We start from the raw sequence: 24,725 nt of genomic DNA, 5'->3' as shown, positions 1-24,725 counted from the left end.
TGACCCCTTCAATAACTGACAGTTTGTTCACTTCCTGTGTTTAACATGTCGCAATTTCACAATAAAAGAAAAGGATAACAGTGAGAGTCCGTCATAGCAAAGTTATGCTTATTTAGTCATGAATAACAGATTAAATCAAAACCGTAGTTGGGTGGATAGAAATATTTTTCAGTAATAAATAAGTACAGAACATGTAATAATGATAATAGTTGGATTAAATACTTTAAAAATGCATTGAAAAAGCGTCAATAATACTTCATTTACGTTCCGTAACCTGAATAATAACCAAGCTGTTGCGACGTTGTTATTGTAAAAGTGAACACTGAAGAACTCTTTTTCTAGCGTACTAACACATCGGCATGCTTCGGTATTAGCCGTAAAAGCTAACGACGGAAAGAAATAAGCTAGCTTGTACGTCAACACGAAACGCGTTTGAATTTGTAATGCACAACACAGTGATAGGACACCAATCTGTGCTGAGTGAAAAACATTAACAATCATATTACAGTATCTGTAAAGTATTATTTCATGTTTTGTTTGTACACAGCTAGCTACACGGCGTATGTACTGTAGATGTAATAACACGCATGACATGCTGCGTGTATCTTGATCAATATTAAGTGTGACTCACTCAATGGACAGTTGTCTGTTTTGTCCAGCTGGCCGGGGACGTTTTTTTCCAGTTTATTTGGGTAAGCACTCAATTTATGTTGAAATAGCTTGGCTCCAAAGTCCACATTTACATCGTCAAACTCACGCCGACCTCACTCTCTCGGCTTTTGTCCGCTCCGTTTCACTCTTCCTTCGTGTTTGCTTCTATAAACAGTAGGTCATCCTCAGTATGTTAAGCTTCAAAAAGATAAGGTTGTGAATCCTCATTTGGCTAAAAGTAGTCGTCTTCATTGTTTGTTACCAAGTTTGCCATGATTAGAACACACTTGTGTTTGTTTCCAGAAGTAAGAACACACATTTGTTGCCTGAAGGGCATGCGCTGCTATGGAAACGGAAACAAAATGCGCCAAGGAATTAATTCCGGCATTGATTAAAATGATCAAAATACAGTAAATATTGTAAGTATTACATATTTTTATGAAGGTGTCTGTTACTACATTATATATATATATATATAATTGCAGTGTGTATATTGTACAAATTACATCTTGTTATGAAAGTGTCTGTTACTACATTATATACATATATATATACTTGCAGTGTGTATATTGTACTTATTACATATTGTTATGAAGGTGTCTGTTACTACATTATATATATACTTGCAGTGTGTGTATTGTACATATGACATATTGTTATGAAGGTGTCTGTTACTACATTACATATATATTACATATATACTTGCAGTGTGTATATTGTACATATTACATATTGTTATGAAGGTGTCTGTTACTACATTATATATATACTTGCAGTGTGTATTGTTAAGAAGGTGTCTGTTACTACATTATATATATACTTGCAGTGTGTATATTGTACATATTACATATTGTTATGAAGGTGTCTGTTACTACATTACATATATATTACATATATACTTGCAGTGTGTATATTGTACATATTACATATTGTTATGAAGGTGTCTGTTACTACATTACATATATACTTGCAGTGTGTATATTGTACATATTACATATTGTTATGAAGGTGTCTGTTACTACATTATATATATACTTGCAATGTGTACATTGTACATATTACATATTGTTATGAAGGTGTCTGTTACTACATTGTATATATATATACTTGCAGTGTGTATATTGTACATATTACATATTTTTATGAAGGTGTCTGTTACTACATTATATATATACTTGCAGTGTGCATATTGCACATATTACATATTGTTATGAAGGTGTCTGTTACTACATTATATATATATATATACATACATATATATATATATATATATATATATATATATATATATATATATATATATATATATATATATATATATATATATATATATATATATATATATATATACTTGCAGTGTGTATATTGTACATATTACATATTGTTATGAAGGTGTCTATTACTACATTATATATATATACTTGCAGTGTGTATATTGTACATATTATATATTGTTATGAAGGTGTCTATTACTACATTATATATACATATACTTGCAGTGTGTCTATAAAACATATTACATATTGATATGAAGGTGTTTGTTACTGCATTATATACATACTTGCAGTGTGTTTATAAAACGTTGATGGAGGGTCTTGAAGTTGTTTTAGGGAGTTTTAAAGGCTATAACCGCATCTTCCATCGTTTTTGGTCATCTTTAAAATAAAATAAAAAAGCATTTACTTTACCAATCCAAACAACCTTCCCTAGTCATGGCGAGAGAAAAAAAACCTGCTACCAACACAAAAGGTCAACACACACGGTCACACATAACACAAGCTGCTCACCGATCTTTGTGGATATTATAAAAAAAAACGTCCAAGCACTATAAAAAAAATCGAAATTACACCCATTTAAATCCATTACAATGCATTATGGGAAAAATGCAAAACACTTTCTCACACTTATCCATGTTTGGCACATTTTAGCTGCTTGATATTTCTGATTGACTACAAAACTTCAAGGTTGTCATCACAGAAGTAAACAGGGTAGGAGTCCAACTTTCACATAAAATTAATTATATTCATGTTTAATTGCATTATATTAATATAGTAGGCACACACACACACACACACACGTACATATTTTTGTATTTGTTACCTTCTTGAGACCTCCGACAAATGCCTACCTCTTAAGGACCCAACATTAATAATATATACATACTATGCCAATATAAAAAAGCTTGTTGTGAAAAATTTGTTGGAATTTCACAAGAAAAAGGTCACAATTTCACAAGAAAATCTTAGAATTTTGGCAGTATTATAAAAAAAAAAGTCGTAATTTTACTCACTGCAAGTCAAAATTTTACAAGAAAAACTGAACATTTGTGCGATATAATGATAAAAGTTGGAATTTTACTCAATAACAGTTTCAATTTTACAAGAAAAGCTTAAAATTTGGGCAATTTTATGAAAAGAGTCGTAACTTTACTGAACAAAAGTCACAATTTTATAAGACAACCTTAAAAATGTTGGCAAAATTATAATAATAATTGGAATTTCACTTGGCACAATTATGACAAAAGTAATAATTTTACCGTAGAAGCTAACTGTTAATGGCCACTATAGTCTTAGTACAGTAGTGTATTTGTTCATCCTACGGTCACATATGTGACGGGGTTGTCTTACGTCAGCACCGGAAGTCGTAAAATCAGCTGTTCACCTAGCGGGTTTTTTCGGGGATGAATAGGGAAGTCTTGTTTTATCATATATTGGAGCCTTTGCACATGTCAATGTTTACTTTTGTATGCACATTAAATCAACCAAAAATCCTGACTTTGGATCAATGTTCACAGACTCTAGTATTTGGCTCTCTTTTAGATGCAATAGTTTTCCGTATTGGGACCATAATTTTGGTCCTAACTTGTTCACCGGTCCCGATATGGAAGATACTTTTCCTTGTTGATGTCTCAAGAAGGGTAGAAATACAAGAACACACACATACACACATACACCCCCCCCCCGCCCCCCCCCCCACACACACACACACACACATTTTGTTACTTTACATACTGTCGACTTTTTTTAGCCCAATGAAAAAGGTTTGGACACCCCTGGCTTAAACTAATGAATTATTGTGGCCACTAGGTGCCAACATAAAAAACAATTACCACTCCACTTCAACTTAAAGACAGCATAAGTCCATTCCAGATTTTTAATAACAAATATTTTAGTGTTTTTCATACCTACCACTGTTCCCTGTCTGAATCGTTTCACTTGATACAACCTTTCCACATTACAAAATAATACAGGGATGTACTCGGATATCATTACATATATAAATATCGGTATTGACCATTATTGGTATCAGAAATGAAAAAGTTGTATCGGGACTCACTTGTTTTAAAATAATTTCATAGTGTTGGCTGAATTAGGTCATCAAAATAGTATCCAGTAGTTCGCAGTGGATCTGGGTTAGTTTTTGTCTCATCCCTCACTTGAAGAATGACCGTAAAATGCGTGAAGAATGCGCCACCGACCTGACAAGTCCCAAAGAGGAAAGAGATGATACAGTATTACCTGCTCACAGATGACACCAGTGCAGCTAGTCCTGCATAAATGAACCAACACCACCAACTCATTAATGCTTCAGTCACACGCAGGATTCTCACAAGAATGACCATTATTCTTTATGGCTTTGAACGGTTTGCATTTCAACGACCCCGGTTTCGGTATCGAGAGCCACTGAAGGAGAAGTCAAGGTTAACGTCGTCACTCTGCCACAGTCCGAGCAAAATGGCCGCTAAGCACTCAAGCGGCCGTGGACGGCCTTGTCGTTGCCGCGGCAACAGCACGCGCCGTGAACATTGTGGTCTTAATGCCTTGGTTCTGATTGGCGCCGTCGCTCGTTCGATGCGCTCCACGACGTCCGGTGACGCACAAAACGCGCCTTTGTTCCATCATCGCCCAACATGTTGCAGGTCAAAGCTGTTCAACCCATATATGTACTGTATTTATGTACTATAAATACTGTCATTCCTTTTTTAAATCCAGTAAATATCATAAATAATGTTTAAAAATACAGTTTTAATTATTTTGTTTAATTTAGTATATTTGTTATTTGTATTAATATATTTTAACAATTCTTATGTGAACAATTTGTTTTTATTTCACAATAATTAATTATTAATGAAAAGGGTAAAAAGAATTGCAGTTCTGAAATTAATTATTGGATTAAAAAAAAGGCTCATAATTATTATTTTAATAAAAAAATTCCAAACAATATCGAAAATAATTAACATAATTTCCGTATTATAGACACGTAACAACACATCTTTTTTTTTTTTTGGGCATATTTTATTTTGTACTCATGCACGTTTACATGTGTACACATTGAAACGTGACATATTTACACAGTGGCTTGTGTTTATTCCCCCGGGGGGCGCGTGTGACCCCGGGAAACATGCTTTATCAGTATCATGTAGAATTATGCCAAGGAAACGGCTGCGCACTACAAAACGTGCTCTTTGTAGCCATTAATCCCGACTTCCTCATTTTTAATCACTGAAAAAAAAATCAGCACAAATTGTTGCGTTCATTTTTGTTTTGTAGATTCCAATGTTTTATATATTGTGCTCTTCAGTTAATGTTGCTGATCAATTTAAATGTATTAATTATTTATTGATGTTTTTTTCATTTATTTCATTTTTTCAGTATCAAAATCGGTCATAAAATTGTTATAGTCTAAATCAGGCCTGGGCAATTATTTTGACTCGGGGGCCACATTTAGAGAAAAAAATGTGTCTGGGGGCCGGTATATCTATTTTTAGGAACACTAATACAAAACCTCACAATAATGTCTGATTGAATGCTAAAAACTTTATGACAGACAGCCTTAAAAAACATAATGGAATTTTACATTTTTCTACGAACGATAAAACACTGAATATTGACAAAATCTGAATGTCACACCCCCTTTCGATCAACATATTTTACAATCAAGTGAAACGAAACAAAAATGCAACAAACTGTGAAATATGAATGCGAAGGGTACAAAATAAACCCACCTACAATCTGATATATCTGATATATCACTAAGCTTTAGAACTTTGTTGTGAAAATCTCCTTCCGCGTCTGTGGAAACGCTTCCCGCCCACACTGCTTGGTGCCTCGGCTGAGCTGCTGTGACGTAGATTACCATAGTAACTAATTAGATGACCATAGTAACTAATTAGATGGCCATAGTAACTAATTAGATTACCATAGTAACTAGTATATCATCCATAAGCGCAGATTCCAACCATTGAAATACTTTGTATAGTTCAAGACTTGCGGTCGTTAGAAAACATCACTGCACATCATAATGGCAGCTAGTTTCCATCTTAAAGATCTAAAAAAATTATTTGGGAATGCCTGGCGGGCCAGATTCAAAAGCTTAACGGGCCGCATGTGGCCCCCGGGCCTTAATTTGCCCAGGTCTGGTCTAAATAAAGATTTTTTTTTTTTTTTTCAGTCAAATTGATGCACTTTAAATCTTTTTTGGTACAGACTAAAAAACAATGTTGATAGGGTTATTCTTTGTTGTAAGTTAATCTATATTTCTTTTTTTGTTGTTGTTGTTTTATTTATTGTTATTGAAGTTATGCAGAGGTTGCATTTTTGACATATCCAGCCCAGAAATACAGTCAAATTATTTTTTTGTCCTCCACAAAATTATGTAAAACAAAACAAATAATAAACTAGAAAGAAAAAAAAACATACGTGAGTCAAATAAGTACATGCAAATATTGACATGAGGCCTCCGAGTGTCCCCAACACGGTGCAGCAATACAAAAAAGCAGACAAAAGGCTCATCAATTATCTCCCTTTCAATCACTTGTACTTTTCCATTTCCTTTGCAGAGGTGTACTTACGACAATTTTACAGACAAATGACTCGGAATGTCGGGAAGGGCGAAATATTTTCTTATTCCTGACAGAAAATAATTGAGATCGCTGCAGTAACACAGTAGAATTGAGCGCCATCTTTACCTTCCACAGAAGAAGTGGTTTTCTTCGGTGTCAGAGTTGAACGGACTCAGAATTGCTTCGTCGGACTATTTCTCAGCCTCTTTTTCGCCTCCATTGCTCGGCAAATTCCGACACATAAATCCTGACAAGGCAAACGTTTCGAATCGCGTGGACGCCGTAAGAAAAAATCCATACATTAGCCGCGTCGTTGTATGAGCCGCGGGGTTCAAAGCGTGGACAGCAGGTTACGGGTTATGGTTTGGAAATTACGTCATCATTCATTGTACTCTTAAAGCACTGAATCAATGGAACGTGACTCTTTTAATTGTCTTAAGGACGTTTGGCCGCTCATCCAAGCCGGATTCATCAGTTCATGCTCACAGACTTTGGTTGGACAGCATTAGCCCGAGGGCATGGTGCAGGATCCAAAGTACATACCCTCAACTAGTGGATACATGCCCAGACAAGAATAGTTTCGCAATACCTGAATCAACATTTTTAGCCAGCAAACTCTTACCCAAAATGAATCCTATCTGCTACATGTTTTACACCTTGTTGAGCCAAACATTAGACTGGCAAGTGGTCTGATCAGAAGTAGGACATATTGGCGCATGGAGCTATTTCTGGTCGGGGTTCCTGATCCAATATTGATATCGGTTAACGGTCCGATATCAGCGTAAAAAAAAAACCCACAAGTATCGGATGATATTTGGTTTGCATGTAAAATGCGTGATGTGCTTGTGCAGTTAGTTAACATCTAAAAGTCCTCCAATAAGCACACGGTTTCTTCTATTTTAGTCAAGTCATTCACAAAAAGGTTAACATGCTAGGCTATAGGCTACTCGGAGCCAGCAGCTGCACAACAGCTGAGCACACAATAGCACCCAAGCTAGACATACTTAATAATATTGCAATGTAAAACAGCACATTTCTCAATATAAACAAGTATCAAATAATTGTAGTCGCGTATTACTTACACATACAAAGTCTCTCAGGCAGAGAAGCGTATTAGAAAGTATCCAGTAACAAACGAGTCCGCATCATTCACATTACTGTGTCAATAGGCTTAAACTAATTAATGTCCACTTCAATTTCAAGGGGTTTTTAATATGATTTTTGTTTACCTACAAAAATGTAATGGTGGTTCTTTGGTCAAAATGTTGCATAAATGATGTTTTACAGACCGCTTTTTCACCGCACATTTTTTTTTTTTTTGGACAAAACAGTTAACAGAAATACAATACAATACAAATCAAATGTTATTTTTTCCCCCCACTCAATCAGTCAAACAAGTACAAGCAAATATTGATATAAAGCCACACACAACTGCCCTAGCGAGTGGCCTCAACATGGTGCAGCAATACACAAAAGCAAACAAAAGGCTCATCAATCTGCCACAATTCAACCACGTCTCAATCTGGGGGCAGAACCGGAGATCAGTCTCCTTTACATATTTTTTAGGAAACCGCCCCATACTGCCTGAAACTTCACAGAACTCTATCTGCGTGGTTTTATCTCATTTACGTGCCCAAGTCCTCACCCAGGCCACGCCCCCTTCTGACTGTTGTCGTTTTTAACGCTTCCATAGCGAGTCTACTGACCGATAAAAGTTGGAACTACACGCTACGTTGTATTAGAAATGGCAAAAGGGGGGGATGCATGTGTATGCGCGAGCCAGTCTGCCCCACAACAAGATGATAGCGAAAAAGAAGGAACTTATTGACTAAAATGGCGGACTCGCGCAAAAGCTCTTTGTGTAAATCTTTACCATATATGGAGATATCCCCTGACGTTACTAATTGCTGGGGACAAATTCCAAACAACTCGTTTGGAGGAAGTATGAAGGAAGGTTGTTTTATAAACATCTTCGCCATGCCTCCATGGTTTGGTTTCACATTTTCCGGAGATCCCAAATACACAAAAACAGGTGCTAATAGGTAGAAAAAGTTGGTTTTGCATTTGAAGAATATTCCACTTAATCAAGCTCTTTCTAACATTCGTCACTACGAAATAAAAATGATTCGTGCTGATATCATATTGAACTAGATGAGGCAATTCCTGAAGGAAGTACGTGTGAATGCTCCAATGCTGAAGTTGAACTGAAATCCTGGAATTTTTTTTTAGAATTGTTGACGTAGAGCACACAATTCCTAAACCGGCTGAATATTTTTAAGTTGGAACAGTTTAAATCAGATGAAAAATGTGGGAGTTGTGGAACTTTGAAGAATGTCCCATTGATTTCAATGGGAATTTCCCAAAAAATTGGGAATTTCGGGAAAAGCAGATTTTTTTTTGAAAATGGTACAAAACTTGAATGTTCTGAATGAGTTGAAATTGTTGGTGTTGGGATTTTTCAAATCGGTCGGGAAATGTTGAAGCAGTAACATGTTGAATTGAGAAATGGTATTACGGAATTACTGGAATTTCAGGAAAACCGGGAATTTTTCCAGTTCAAAAAACAACTTTGTTTTTTTGTCCTGATTAAGAAGAATGTTTTGTCGGTGAAACGGTTGAAGTGCGTTGAAAAATGTGGAAGGAGTAGTCGCCAGAAAAACGGGTGGAAATAGGGCTTTGGAAACCCAGGAATTCTGGAAAATCCTGGAATTTTTTTTAACTTGAAAAAAAAGTAGTTTAAATTTCCAGGATGGTGGAATGTGTTGAAGGTGGGATGGTTTGAATAGGTGGAAAAATGTGGAAATGGTGGAACTTTGAAAAATGGCCAATTCATTTGGAATGGGAAAAATGTGCCGGAAAACCTGGAATTCTGGGAAATCTGGGAATGTTTGGAATTTGTCAAGGGAAAGCCCGCGATTCCCAAATAGGCTGAACAGTTTGAAGTTGGAACGGTTTGAATCGGGATGAAAAATGTGGAAGGTAGACCGTGCCAAAATCTGGAGAAGAAGAAGAAGTTTAATCATAAATAGATTAATTTTGGTGTATTCACACAATTAATTATGATCGGACAATACTCAAGGTTACAAATTGATATCGGAAGTGAAAAAGGGACGCCCCTAATTTGTGGTTGACACTTTTGGCGCGACGTAAAACGCACGCACACGCACACCGTGATGTGTTCACATGGAAGTCATGTGTGTGGAGCTCACAGCAGTCAGGCGGTGAGTCAGTGGTGCGTGTTTGTGCTCCGCAGTGCGTGTGCTGGACGCGCCTGTTGTGCGGCACCGCGTCGCCGTTCCAAAACACGGCGTCCTTCTCGTCCAACTCCGTCTCAACAGCCACAAATTTAGCAAAGCCCCCCTTTTCTGGCGGCCAAGAATGTCATGGCCTCGCGTCGCTGCAGGAATTGCTTTTATATTGCACATTAATCAAGGCAGCGTGTTTGTCAGTCCCCCCATCCGAACTCATCTTGGCTTTACGACATATCGGAGCGTCCAATCATGTGGGGGACAAACAATGTCAGCGATTCCAAACATTTGGAGTACCCTGCTTCTTATTTACATTCAGTGCAAGTACAACTTCAGTTCTGAATGAGGAGCGGGAACTAACGAACAACTACAGCACCCGTGCTCTTGGTCAATCCCAAACGGTGATAAACACCCGATACAACTTTTTCACTTCCGATACAATACCGACGTTGGAGCCCTGAGTATTGACCTAAACCGTACAACGTCACCAGAAATCATATTTTATTATTTTGTAGCGTGGAAGGTCATTGAAACAACGTTGAGAACTTGTTGAATTAGGTTCTGACGTCAAACAACTGAAACATAACGTTGAAACAACAAGATTTGCAACAACGTTTAATCAATGTCAGGTTGTGACGTTGATTCGACCATTGAAATTTGGTCATTTGCCAACCAATATTCTACAACACAAATACAACGTTGAAACAACATGCTTTTTGACAACGTTTATTCAATGTTAGGTTGTGACGTTGATTTAACCATTGAAATTTGGTCATTTCCCAACCAATATTCTAGAACATTGAAACAACATGCTTTTTGACGACGTTTATTCAATGTCACGTTGATTTGACCATTGAAATTTGGTCATTTACCAACCAATATTCTACAACATTGAAAGAACATGCTTTTTGACGACATTTAATCAATGTCAGATTGTGACGTTGATTCGACCATTGATATTTGGTCATTTGCTAACCAATATTCTACAACACAAATACGTTGAACCAACAAGCTTTTTGACGATGTTTATTCAATGTCAGGTTGCGACGTTGATTCGACCAGTAAAATTTGGTGATTTCCCAACCAATATTCTACGACACAAATACAACGTTGAAACAACATGCTTTTTGGCGACCTTTTTTCAATATCAGATTGTGACGTTGAGTTGACCATTGAAATTTATTGATTTCCCAACCAATACTCTACAACACAAAAACAACATTGGAACAACATGCTTTTCAACAGCGTTTAATCAATGTCAGGGTGTGACGTTGATTCGACCATTAAAATTTGGTCATTTCCCAACAAATATTCTACAACATTGAAACAACATGCTTTTTGACGACGTTTATTCAATGTCAGGTTGTGAAGTTGATTTGACCATTGGAATTTGGTGATTTCCCAAACAATATTCTACAACACAAACACAATGTTGAAACAACATGCTTTTTAACAACGTTTAATCAATGTCAGGTTGTGACCTTGATTTGACCATTGAATTTTGGTCATTTCCCAACCAATATTCTACAACACAAACACAACGTTGAAACAACATGCTTTTCAACAACATTGAAACAACATGCTTTTTGACAACATTTATTCAATGTCAGGTTGTGACGTAGCTTTGACCATTGAAATGTTGTAACTTCCCAACCAACAACGTGGATCCAACGTTGGACATAAACGTTGTCTCAATTTACAAATACAACTTTTTTGCAAGGTTGTTTCGACGTCAGTTTTAAAGGACATGTACGTGTAATCAACGTTGTATCAATGTCTTGTGCCTGCTTGGTTATTATTGACCGTTTGGAATGGAATTATGTTGTCTGTAAATTGAAGTGGATTGGTAATATTTATGGCCACAATAATTCATGAAGTTTAGCTCATGACAGAGTAAGTTGAATGACGTGGACACGTTTGTTACTGGATACTTTTTGATACGCTTCTGCCTTCAAGACTTTGTATGTGTAAGTAAAATGCAACTAAAATACTTGTTTGTAGGTTTGCACAAAAAAAATCGATTCACATCCGATTCATATTCATCCTGATTCTTAATCGATACATAATTTTAAAAAATGTATAAAAAAACCAAAAACAAATTCTAATATATTAAATTGCAATTGTTTTTCTTTAAGAAAAAAAAAAAAGAAGACGTCGGTTCTAGACCATTTCAATGCAACCAGAAGGAGCGTTTCTAACCTGTAACTTGTTTTGAAATAGTTTCGATATAATTATTATACCAATTAATTAAGGGGGGGGGGGGGGGGGGGGGGGGTGCGCGTCTCTCGTCCCCACCTGCAAACACATTTTGAAGAAAAAAAAATCATGATAAAAAAAAAAAACATGTCATGATTTTCCTCAAGAGAACAGCAACAATGCCAAAATATCACCCATGTGTAATCCAGTTGTATTTCCAAGACATTAGATGGCAGTATTGTATACACTATCTATGGTATGTTGTCTAAATAGGAAGTAGCTTTTTCCAGGAAGCTGAATGTGTTATGCCCTGCGATGAGGTGGCGACTTGTCCAGGGTGTACCCCGCCTTCCACCCGAATGCAGCTGAGAAAGGCTCCAGCACCCCCCGCGACCCTGAAAGGGATAAGCGGTAGAAGATGGATGGATGTATGTGTTATGTTGTGCCCTACACAGTGCTTGTACTGTAAGTATTGTACTTATTACACACCAGCTGTTTGATTGTAACATTCATATTAGTTGTAGTTCCATTACCAAATTTGGAGGTGTTGAAATCGCCATGTAATATCGCTAATGCTAATGGTCGCCTGTCTATGGCAAATCCAATGTAAATTAGCATCACGCTAGCGCATTTTGAAAGAGTGGACCCCTTACTTTACGTTGGCACGTTTTCTACCCAGCATACTTGCTTTGTTGTTGTTAAAAGTTCGCCCTGAGTGATTGTTTACGTGAGCCAGTGCTTAGTCTGCAAACGAACGTGACATCACTTGCAACAAAGATATGGCACTTTTTGATTTTATGTTAATCAATACTCAGTCGGTGCCTATAAAATCTCTAGTGATTATAAAGGTTTGTTGACATGGTACTCCTCCATTTTGGCATATTTGTATTTCGATTGTTGAGTTTTAAATGATGGTGTATACTCTTATCTAATTACGTTGTATGTGTTCACCACGAATAACAACAAAACATGTACATGCGCACATCTATATTCCGGTCAGTAACAATCTAAGGGAACTAAATTGAAATGTGGGCGTTTTGTTTGTACAGTAAACTCCAGGTTAACCCTGCCATGCTTTTATTTTGACGCTCACTTTGCACTGAACAGGAAGTCGCTGTTTGCACATCTTAAGCAGGTCCCGGCCGACCTGTCTGACAAGCCTGTAAATGTGTGTTGGTCATGTATGATCTCTTTTTGTTATTTTTGTTTCGTGATGTGTAATGTCTATTGCTTAAATGTACGGCAGTGAAAATGAATTTCCCCAACGGGGACCAATAAATCTAAATCTAATCTAATCTTAATGCCGTGGATCTAGACAGTACTGTAGAGATGTTTCAGGCTGCTTAGCAATCATGATGAAGTTAACAAAACTACAACACACGCTGACATAAACAGATCCATTTCCAATATAAATGAACCCTTCCGAATCTCAAAAATTGTCTAAATACGTAACAAACTCAGAAAAAATTAGCATTATTTGTTTAATTGACCGCAGATAGCATTATTGTTTCGATCATTTCCTGTAGATGAAAGCTAAGGTGATGATTGCTAGCTAGCAGTTGGTGCCGTTAATCGCTAGCCGGCAACTGGCGTGCTAATCACTAAATGCTACCTAGCGATCCGCGCTAGTCGTCAGCTATCTTAAATGCTAACATGAATACAAGTGACAATAATTTAATGTAATAATAATAATTTCCTATACCAATCTAAAGTTGTACAAACACGTGTGAGCAACTAAGATATTCAACTGTGTACATTTGTGGGGCGGTATAGCTCGGTTGGTAGAGTGGCCGTGCCAGCAACTTGGGGGTTCCAGGTTCGATCCCCACTTCTGCCATTGTAGTCACTGCCGTTGTGTCCTTGGGCAAGACACTTTACCCACCTGCTCCCAGTGCCACCCACACTGGTTTAAAAATGCAACGAAGATATTGGGTTTCACAATGTAAAAGCGCTTTGAGTCACTAGAGAAAAGTGCTATATAAATATAATTCAATTCAATTTAACCTACAGGCACAAAACAAACACCGTAGCCTACATCAACACTACCAACATTTGGTCATAAAATAGCTTCGATACATTTTCTAAATGTGTTCAAGTTGAAAATGTTTTCGGTAGTGGTCAGACTGTCATTAATATTTAGACCCAAATATTGAAACATAACCACTATAAAAGGTGAATGTAAAGTGTCATACACAGGTGTGTCTACATGCAGCAGGAAGTGATGTCACAAACAGGAAGTGAAGCGCGCCTTTTTTGCTTTTATCATTCAGAAACGCTTTAAAACTATTTTTAAACTAAAAAAACAGAAACAAACACTCAAATAGAAATAAGTTAGAACAATATTAAAAGTATATTGTGTGTCTATTATTGATTTATTAATGTATTTATTTTAATAAAACGTGGTTAAAACATTGCAGTCTGTGCATAAGTACTTTTAGTGCACTTTCAACAATAACGTAATAATTATGATAACCGTGATTATTTTGACCACAATAAAGATCATGCGAAATTTTCATATTTAATTGTTGACGTCAAATTAAGAGGGTTCAATGCGTTGGACCAGGACTTGACGAGAAAGTCCACCTAAATGGATTCCATTGGACCCTGGTGATTACTTGTCTCAGTGTTTCTTAACCATTGTTGGGCCGCGAGCGCCCCCTAGAGGACTGTCCAAAAATACCTGTTTCTCAGCTGTCAAAAAAAAGAACCTTTTTGCATGAATCGCGATTCTTATTTGTAACGATTCTTAATCGATTAAAAGGAAATTAAGAATCGATTTAAATGTTGTTGTTTTTTGTTTTAAAATATTTATTTTATGGAGGAATTTAATTAATCATAGAACTGGCATCCAATGTTATTAAAAAAATATTGATTTTGAATCTAAAATCGATTCTGAATTGAATCGTTACCCCCAAGAATCGAATCAAATTTAATCGTGTTGTGCCCAAAGATTCACAGCCCTGAGAGGTACGTATGGGCCGCAGCAGTACTCAGTTGTAATACACGTTTCCACCACTTGAGGCAGTAAGGACAATATCAACCAAACAAGAAGTCTGGAGCTGACGTCATAGAGAAGTTTCTTAAGCGCAAAAATTATGACTAAAGGGTGAACTTGTATTTTCATTTGCGCTTACATTTTTTTGACAGTTTATTCAAGAAACATATTTATTAGAAGTGTAAAAAAAAAATTATGTTCAGATTAATCAAGATTTTTATTTGTAACGATTCCTAATCGATTAAAAAAAAATCCAAAATCGAGCCTTTTTTTAATTAATTCAGATACAGATTTACTTTAGAAAAGAGAAATGTGGAATATTTCTACTTATTTGTATATATATATATATATATATATATATATATATATATATATATATATATATATATATATATATATATATATATATTACTATTTTAAGTAATACATACATTTATCTACTTTATGGAGGAATGTAGTTAATCATAGAACTGGCACCCAATGTTATTAAAAAAGTATTGATTTTGAATCGAGAATCGTTTTTGAAGCGATAATCGATTCTAAATCGAATCGTTACCCCCAATAATCGAATCAAATCAAATTGTGTTGTGCCCAAACATTCACAGCCCTAATAAATATTATTATTATTTATTTATCTTAGCACTATGTAATTGTATGTACATTTATTTTTCATCAGTTTTTATGAGTCCCTTCTTTTGCAATATATATGATCTAATCAGGCAGCACGGTGGCAGAGGGGTTAGTGCGTCTGCCTCACAATACGAAGGTCCTGAGTAGTCGTGAGTTCAATCCCGGGCTCGGGTTCTTTCTGTGTGGAGTTTGCATGTTCTCCCCGTGACTGCGTGGGTTCCCTCCGGGTACTCCGGCTTCCTCCCACCTCCAAAGACATGCACCTGGGGATAGGTTTATTGGCAACACTAAATTGGCCCTAGTGTGTGAATGTGAGTGTGAATGTTGTCTGTCTATCTGTGTTGGCCCTGCGATGAGGTGGCGACTTGTCCAGGGTGTACCCCGCCTTCTGCCCGATTGTAGCTGAGATAGGCTCCAGCGCCCCCCGCGACCCCGAAGGGAATAAGCGGTAGGAAATGGATGGATGGATGGATGATCTAATCAGCCTGATAAGAATCTGTGTGATTAACACGTGCTTTCATATCATTTGACGAGGTTCCTCTTGTTGAACTGTCAGTAGTTTAGAGACATAATTGTTGAATATGATTAAAATCGGTACGAGCTGGACTAAAAGTAGCTGCACGGAGACAGGGAAGTCTGGGCTTCTCTGCTTGGGCTGCATCTCCCGCGACCCGACCTCGGATAAGCGTGAGAAGACGGATGGATGGCCGAATGATTAAAATCAAAAATAGGATTATAGTTCGGTGTTGATATTTGAGTATTAGGGCCTCTATGTGGTGGAAAAGTTGGGCCCCGGGTCAGAAAGTATGTCAGGTCGTCTTTATAACAATGAAATGTTACAACTTTGGTTGCATTTTTTTTTCTTGCACCCCAGGAGGCCCTTTCGGGGGATTTACATTTGGCCCGTGAACGTCAGCTCCAATTAGCAACTTGAGAAGGACGTAAAGTGTCCGCCCTTCAACGAGCCGCGGGTTGAGCCAAGACGGACGGCCAGCGCGTGCCGCGGCGTCCTCCTACCTGCCCCGGCACGAAGCGAGCGCGCCCAGATGGAAAGCAGATCTCGTCTCTTGTCTCATCTCGGCGGAGTGTCCAAACCGCTCGCGTGGTCAAGCGTGAGTCACGCCGTCGGCACGTCTTCGCTCGAAGCTGGGATCCATTTCCACGGGGGTCAGTGGGGCGCGCACACACGCCGCCTCCCATCAGGGGATATTCTTAGACCCTGCATGTCTATTTATAGGGCCCGGGCCCTCGCTCTGTCTTATATTAGTCCTCACGTAGCAAGGATTGAATTAAGCTGGTATGCAAAAGCTGTTGATAAAGTGACTGGTGATGTCAAGATGCCACATATGTCCGATATTTCAGATTTACAAGCGCGTATAAGTAGTTCCAGAGTAAATTCCTCAGACGTTCGTTTTTTGGGGGGGGGGTTTTGCCAAGCGAGCACTTTTATCGACGTGCCCTAAAACAGTCCAAGCGTGCATCTCTTTAAAATGAGACTATTCGATACGTATCCATGGGGAACAATACGATTCAGAAATCTGATTGGACTCGATTTGATGCGATCCGGTACAGACAGTAGGGTTGTCCCGATACTAATATTTTACCAAAATGTATTTTAATACTTTTCGATACTTTTCTAAATAAAGGGGACCGCAAAAAATGGCATTATTGCCGTTCTTATAGCAAAAAATCTTACGGTACATTAAACATAGGTTTCTTATTGCAATCTTGTCCTTAAATAAAATAGTGAACATACTAGACAACTTGTCTTTTAGTAGTAAGTAAACAAACAAAGGCTCTTAATTAGTCTGCTGACGTATGCAGTAACATATTGTGGCATTTATCATTCCATTATTTTGTCAAAATTATAAAGGCCAAGCTGTAAAAATGTATTACTAATCTACTTGTTCATTTACTGGTAATATTGTTATTTTCCATGTTATATCTACACTTCTGTTAAAATGTAATAATCACTTATTCTTCTGTTGTTTGATACTTTACATTAGTTTTGGATGATACTACCGTATTTTTTGGACTACAAGTCGCAGTTTTTTTCATAGTTTGGCCGGGGGTGCGACTTATGTGTGAAATTATTAACACACTACCGTAAAATATCAAATAATATTATTTAGCTCATTCACGTAAGAGACTAGACGTATAAGATTTCATGGGATTTAGCGATTAGGAGTGACAGATTGTTTGGTAAACGTATAGCATGTTCTATATGTTATAGTTATTTGAATGACTCTTACCATAATATGTTACGTTAACATACCAGGCACGTTCTCAGTTGGTTATTTATGCGTCATATAACGTACACTTATTCAGCCTGTTGTTCACATACTTTATTTATTTTAAATTGCCTTTCAAATATCTATTCTTGGTGTTGGGTTTTATCAAATAAATTTCCCCCAAAAAATGCGACTTATACTCCAGTGCGACTTATATATGTTTTTTTCCTCCTTTATTATGCATTTTCGGCCGGTGCGACTTATACTCCGGAGCGACTTATACTCCGAAAAAATATGGTACAAATTTGGGTATCGATCCGATACCAAGTAGTTACAGGATCATACATTGGTCATATTCAATGTCCTCATGTGTCCAGGGACGTATTTCCTGACTTTATAAAATATAATATGAATTTTAAAAAAGGGAAAAAATATTTTGTGACTATAAAAAATATCAATATAATCATCAAGTGTAGATCCACCCATTTGTTTACATTTAGGAGCGCTAGCTGGCTGTTAGCGGTGAGCTATTGTATCCTCCTACGGTGTGTAGTGAAGCATGTTTAGCTATTCCTCGTCCTGCAGGGATGATATTTGTAAGAAACCTACTTTATTTGTCACCATGGAGGCGAGGATTAGTGATTTAGAAGTAACTAAAACACTGCCGACTGCAGCTGGACGTTAGCCGCTACCTAGCTAGCCATGTCTTACAGTGTTATAACTTCACCTTTATCGTTAGTTTTTAAGCCAAAATGCGTCCATTCTCCCTTTTCTGTCTACACACTGTGTCTGCTTGTAAGTACTCTGTGATTGTGCGCTGCCAAACATGCTCCTCCGCTCATAAAACCTGCAATGTCACGATGTGCGCCGCCATGCCAGTTTGAAAGAAAAAAAAGAGAACCGGTACTTTCTAGAGGCGGTATAGTACCGATTATGATTCATTAGTATCACGGTACTTTACTAGTACCTGTATACCGTACAACCCTAACAGACAGTAATACTACTCAGCGTGAACCAGGGATGAAAACTGTATCAGGATGGAAGTTATTTATATCGGTGAATATCGATAATTATTGGTATTTTTGGAGAAAAATATATTAAATGTAAACATTTGTATTTCAAATGTAACCATCCACTGATTATAATCCCCTCAGCTATCAAGGTAGAACAAAACATTGAACACTTAATAATAAGCTCTTAAAATGAAGGTGCAAAAATAAGGAATATGTAAGAAGCAATTAATAAAGAGTAGAAAAATTTAAACATAGAGAAACCTGAGAAAAACTATTTCCTGCAGATTTAGTGCCAGGAAGTCACAGCTGTGCTCTAAAGGGTGAGCGCGGCTGTGTTCCTGGGGTATTAGCGGTCTTGCCTTGCATTATTTACAGACTACATTGGTCTAACTACGGTCCCCTATGAAAAAATCCCCAAAACTGCCATACTGGCCACATTTTTGACTTTCTCTTCTCACTCCATGCAAAGTTACCTGATTGGCTGCTGACGTGTCACTCCCACTTCCTGCGTTACTCGGTCACCGCAGAGCGAGTGCCTTTGTTCATGCAACCAACCTTGCTTTGCAACTTCTGGAAAAAAATAACATTAATATCGATTACATGTCTATCGCCATATACTGTATATTGATATCGTTTTATCGGCCAGCTCTCGGATGAAAGCACTTAAGTACTCTAAAGACTAAGGGTCTAATTTACTAAGATCCCGAATAACATGCGCTAAACAGCGTGTGCAAAACAATAATAGTAATATCAGTGAGTATGATCCACTAAGACTGTGCACAATTGACAAAAAGTGGAAAAGTGGTGCAGACCGCCCTACTTGAAGAAGGTCTGAGTACTACGGCGTTCACCATGGAAACACTCATTTCCTGCACATTCATAACATCACGCTCCAACCCGCGGTGTTTTACTATGTTGAGGAACATATAGCACACAACTATAATCTGTACTGTTTTTTTATTTCTGACAGTCCAACAGAGTACCCACAAATTGCACTCAAGTAACAGTACCGTTACTTTGGAATAATATGACCCAGGTAAAAGTAAAAAGTAGTCCTCAAAATAAATTGCTTGAGTCAGAGTTAAGTAAGTATTGCGTGGAAAGAACTACTCAAGTATTGAGTAGCTTGTGAGAAACTTCAGATTTATTTATAAGCTAATTTTGAATGGTTCTTGGACTACAATTCTAGTTGGTGTGCGCATGGGTACAAATATATAAATCATATATAATTTATTAGAGCATGTTTTTTCTGGTTAGAAGTAGGGATGGTGTTCAAAATCGGTTCTCTCGGTTGTTCGATAAGAAAAGAACCGATTCCATGGACTTGAATCCCTTTTTGAGAACCGGTTCCCGTTATCGAGGCCACTATAGTAAAGAAAAAGAGTTGGTTCTTTATTTGAATCCCTGGGAACGAATCCTTTCCCACGTACAGGAAATGCCCTGTGGGACCTGCAATGTTATGCCCATTTGATTGTAGACTCTTACTGACACCTTGTGGCGGTATGAAAATACTATGCGTCATTAGTTTGGGCACTTCCGGGTTGAGACAATTGAGAAGTAGACAAGTTGTGTTAGCTCTTACAAGCCTTGGAAAAGATAAGTCTGTAAGTAAACTGTTTAACTTGTTTATGTAACTCAATAGTAAGGTGGAAAGTGTTTAAATTTGATACTAAGATGTTTATTGAAAAACGATTTTTGTGCACTGTTTCAATGGATGTTTTGAGGACTTAAAATGGCTGCCAGTCGTAAATTTCCACCATCGAAATAGTTTCAACACTCAGAAGTATTTGTTTGATGATAGTACTGTATATTTGTGTGAAGCTAATATTTACATATGGTGTATTACATTTCAGTATGTTAATTGAATCACATAGCATATATATATTTGTCTTTGTTTGTATTTCAGTTTAAAAAAAACCAACAAGAGTCCAGTGCAAGACAAAAGTAAAGATAGGAAAAGACAAAGCAAGATCAACAACAATAAAGAGCCTGAATGGATTAATCTGCTTTGGATTGTTTGTTAGCTGTCTGCCAAGCTGTATAACCTCAACACGTATAGTGAGGGCAGAACAGGCAATATGCAATTATTGCCAGGCTTCGCTCTCATGTAAGGGGGGAAGAATTGTTGATTGATGACTGTGGTGTTCTTAGTGTCATAGTGTGTGTAGTTAGTATGTTCCAATAGCAGCAGAAGTGCACTTTTTGGACAGCTGTATTATTTTCAGTTTTGTGCCCAAGGGACTGATTTTATTTAACACTATATTATTATTTATACACCTATAGTGATCACAGAGACAGGTTGTTTTTGTGTTACTGTATACATTTGTTTTTCTAAAAAATCCCACTTAATATACTTTGGGTAACAACAGTCAATATTTTTTATTTTTTTTTAGGGGGGTAACAGTCAATATTTATTTATTTATTTATTTATTTTTCTTATAAAATAAAAGTGAGCTTTTGTTAAACCAAATATTGTGTTTTTTTTCCATGTACAACAACCTATCTGGATTCGATAAGAGAATCGATAAGGAATCGGTTCGATAAGAGGATTCGATAATGGGCCCGAACTCGATAATTTCTTATCAAACATCACCCCTAGTTAGAAGTGGAATTCTTGTAAACTAAAATGTAGTTTAAAAGTAATCATTGAAGATGTGTGCTGCCTCGTCTGACATCATGTCACTTTTTACATCTAGACTTAGACTTAGACAAACTTTAATGATCCACAAGGGAAATTGTTCCACACAGTTGCTCAGTTACAAAGGATGGAAAGTGTAAGGATGGAAAGGAAAATGCAGGTGTAAAATAGACTAAAAATGTACTGTAGTAGCAATATAAAATGCAACATATATGTAATATTTGATTGTATTTATCTAGTATGTTTCCATGCACTAAATTAGTCTGATTTGTCAAATAATTCACTTTCTTCTATTTTCACAGCTTCATGTGGAGTTGGAGTTTCCATTCCCTCATCTCCTATGTCAGTGTTTTTCAACCACTGTGCCGCGGCACACTAGTGAGCCGTGAGATACAGTCTGGTGTGCCGTGGGAGATTATCTAATTTCACCTATATGGGTTAAAAATATTTTTTGCAAACCAGTAATTGTAGTCTGCAAATGATGTGTTGTTGTTGAGTGTCGGTGCTGTCTAGAGCTCGGCAGAGTAATAACCGTGTAATACTCTTCCATATCAGTAGGTGGCAGCCGGTAGCTAATTGCTTTGTAGATGTCGGAAACAGCGGGAGGCAGTGTGCAGGTAAAAAGGTGTCAAATGCTTAAACCAAACATAAACAAAGGGTGAGTGCCCCTTAGAAAAGGCATTGAAGCTTAGGGAAGGCTACGCAGAACGAGACTAAAACTGAACTGGCTACAAAATAAATAAAAACAGAATGCTGGACGACAGCAAAGACTTACTGTGGAGCAAAGATGGCGTCCACAATGTACATCCGAACATTGATTGATTGAAACTTTCATTAGTAGATTGCACAGTGAAGTACATATTCCGTACAATTGACCACTAAATGGTAACACCCGAATAAGTTTTTCAACTTGTTTAAGCCGGGGTCCACTTAAATTGATTCATGATACATATATATTCTATCAAATATAATCTATCATCATAATACAGTCATCACACAAGATAATCATCAGAGTATATACATGGAATTATTTACATTATTTACAATCCAGGGGTGTGGGATATGGAGGGGGGGGGTTAGGTTTGACAATCAACAATGTCCCCACAAAGAAGGATAAAAACAATTGAAATATTCTTGACTGCTAAAACAAAGTAGATGCGGAAAATATCGCTCAAAGGAAGACATGAAACTGCTACAGGAAAATACCAAAAAAAGAGAAAAAGCCATTAAAATAGCAGTGCAAGACAAAAACCAAACCACCACACACAGGAAAACAGCAAACAAGTCAAAATAAGTCACGGCGTGATGTGACAGGTGGTGACAGTACACCTACTTTGAGACAAGAGTTATAGTGATTCATGGTTGGTTATGGTTTAAAGTCATAGCCAACAATTGCGACAACGTCTTTTTACTGTCAACTGAGTTTCGTTTTTTAATGATTTCTGCTGGCGGCGTGCCTCCGGAATTTTCCAACGCAAAAAATGTGCCTTGGCTCAAAAAAGGTTGAAAAACACTGTCCTATGTGACTGCTGGCCATGCGCAGTGCACCTCTCGTCCACTAGGGGGCGATTGCGGTCATTTCAGCGTGTTTAGCTATGCCAGGTGTACATACAATAGAAGAAGATAATGCTACGTGCTAATAAGCTAGCGAAAGTAACTTTCAAGCTCCGGGTCTTGCAGATAAGTACACATTCCCACTGCTATTTGGTGTTGTTTGTAATGTTTGAATGTGTTTAAATGACATTCGTGGTTATTAGGATAGCCAGAGACATACAAAAATACCGCTTCTTTAGTTTACTGTTTTAGGAGGTGTCTGCTTACCAGTTCTCTCAAACAGCCGGGATGGTGTCACGTCACGTCATTAAAGCGTCTTTTTTGGGTGGAAAATTCTGACACGTATTAAACAAGTAAGTTTCTATTTTATCATATACTTTAAAAATGTTGACCTATTTCAAGCTTCTACTTTGTGCTTGTTTGGCTTAAACAGTCCCTCGCTTCCGGCTTGTTATTCGTCGTTTGATTGGCGGGATGGAGTCCTTACATTGGATTGGTCGAACAGAGTCATGTGACAATGCCTGCTGATAAAAAGGCAAATTAATACGTTATTAGAAGCCTTAATTGGTAGATTATATATAATTGTTATATAAATGAATGTAACAGAGTTAAAGTAGTGTTTCTTCGTCACAAAAATAAAAAGTATGTTACATTTAAACTACTCTGACAAGTACAATTATTCAACAAGTTACTTCATTAAATGCAAAGGAGTAAATGTAGTGCGTTTCTACCCACCTGTGCTGTCCAACAATAGGAACTTTTAGTTCCTGTAACTATAGGTTCCTGTAGAAGTGTGTGGTTTGTGTTTCCACCGCATTTCAAAGTTCAGGTAGTTTATACAAATCAGGCTGGTGATGTATGGAGGAGTGGTTCAGTATATTTCTACCATGTAAATAAACAGACAATATTAGGTTACAGTTATTCTACTAAAGTTCAGGTAAATAAAATACAATGCAATCACATACAAAACGATATGACTTTAAAAAAAAAATTAAGTGTACCGAATTGTTCATAAAAAAGTCAGGGTCTTGTCCGTTATCATCGTTATGTCCAACAGTCAGAAAGTCGTCCTCTCAGTAAATGAATTCATGAGTGTCAGGGGATTCCTCATGGTCCATTTCAGCTGTAAATAACAATATATAAATAATAAATGTCAGTTTTTATCTGTAAATAACAATATATAAATAATAAATGTCAGTGTTTATCTGTAAATAACAATATATAAATAATAAATGTCAGTGTTTATCTGTAAATAACAATATATAAATAATAAATGTCAGTGTTTACCTGTAAATAACAATATATAAATAATAAATGTCAGAGTTTATCTGTAAATAACAATATATAAATATTAAATGTTTATGTTTATCTGTAAATAACAATATATCAATAATACATGTCATAGTTTATCTGTAAATAATACATGTCAGTGTTTATCAGTGTATAACAATATATACATAATACATGTCAGTGTTTATCTGTTAACGACGATATATGAATAATACATATCAGTTTTTATCTGTAAATAACAATATATCAATAATACATGTTTGTGTTTATCTGTAAATAACAATATATAAATAATGCATGTAAGTGTTTATCTGTAGATAACAATGTATCAATACTAAATGTGTGTGTTAATCTGTAAATAACAATAAATCAGTAATAAATGTCAGTGTTTATCTCACACCGACAACAAACACACCGGCTTTAGCGTTAGCTTGTTA

The 24,725-nt window shown here is 36.8% G+C and overlaps 1 protein-coding gene across 2 annotated transcripts in view; it reads right to left on the bottom strand.

Annotated features, from left to right (window-relative positions):
* LOC133646921 (uncharacterized) overlaps nt 1-23,477 on the bottom strand; it is a 41,725-nt gene extending 18,248 nt beyond the window's left edge. For both annotated transcript variants that reach the window (XM_062042846.1, XM_062042847.1), the window contains exons 1-2: nt 23,266-23,477; nt 19,280-19,376 (exon numbers count right to left, since the gene is read on the bottom strand). The gene's annotated coding sequence lies outside the window, so the exon portion shown is untranslated. The remainder of the gene's footprint in view (nt 1-19,279; nt 19,377-23,265) is intronic.
* Nucleotides 23,478-24,725: the final 1,248 nt, after the last annotated feature.

This window comes from Entelurus aequoreus, linkage group LG03 (genome assembly GCF_033978785.1).
Source record: "Entelurus aequoreus isolate RoL-2023_Sb linkage group LG03, RoL_Eaeq_v1.1, whole genome shotgun sequence".
NCBI classification, from domain to species: Eukaryota; Metazoa; Chordata; class Actinopteri; order Syngnathiformes; family Syngnathidae; genus Entelurus; species Entelurus aequoreus.
This window is presented reverse-complemented; position numbering and strand designations above follow the sequence as displayed.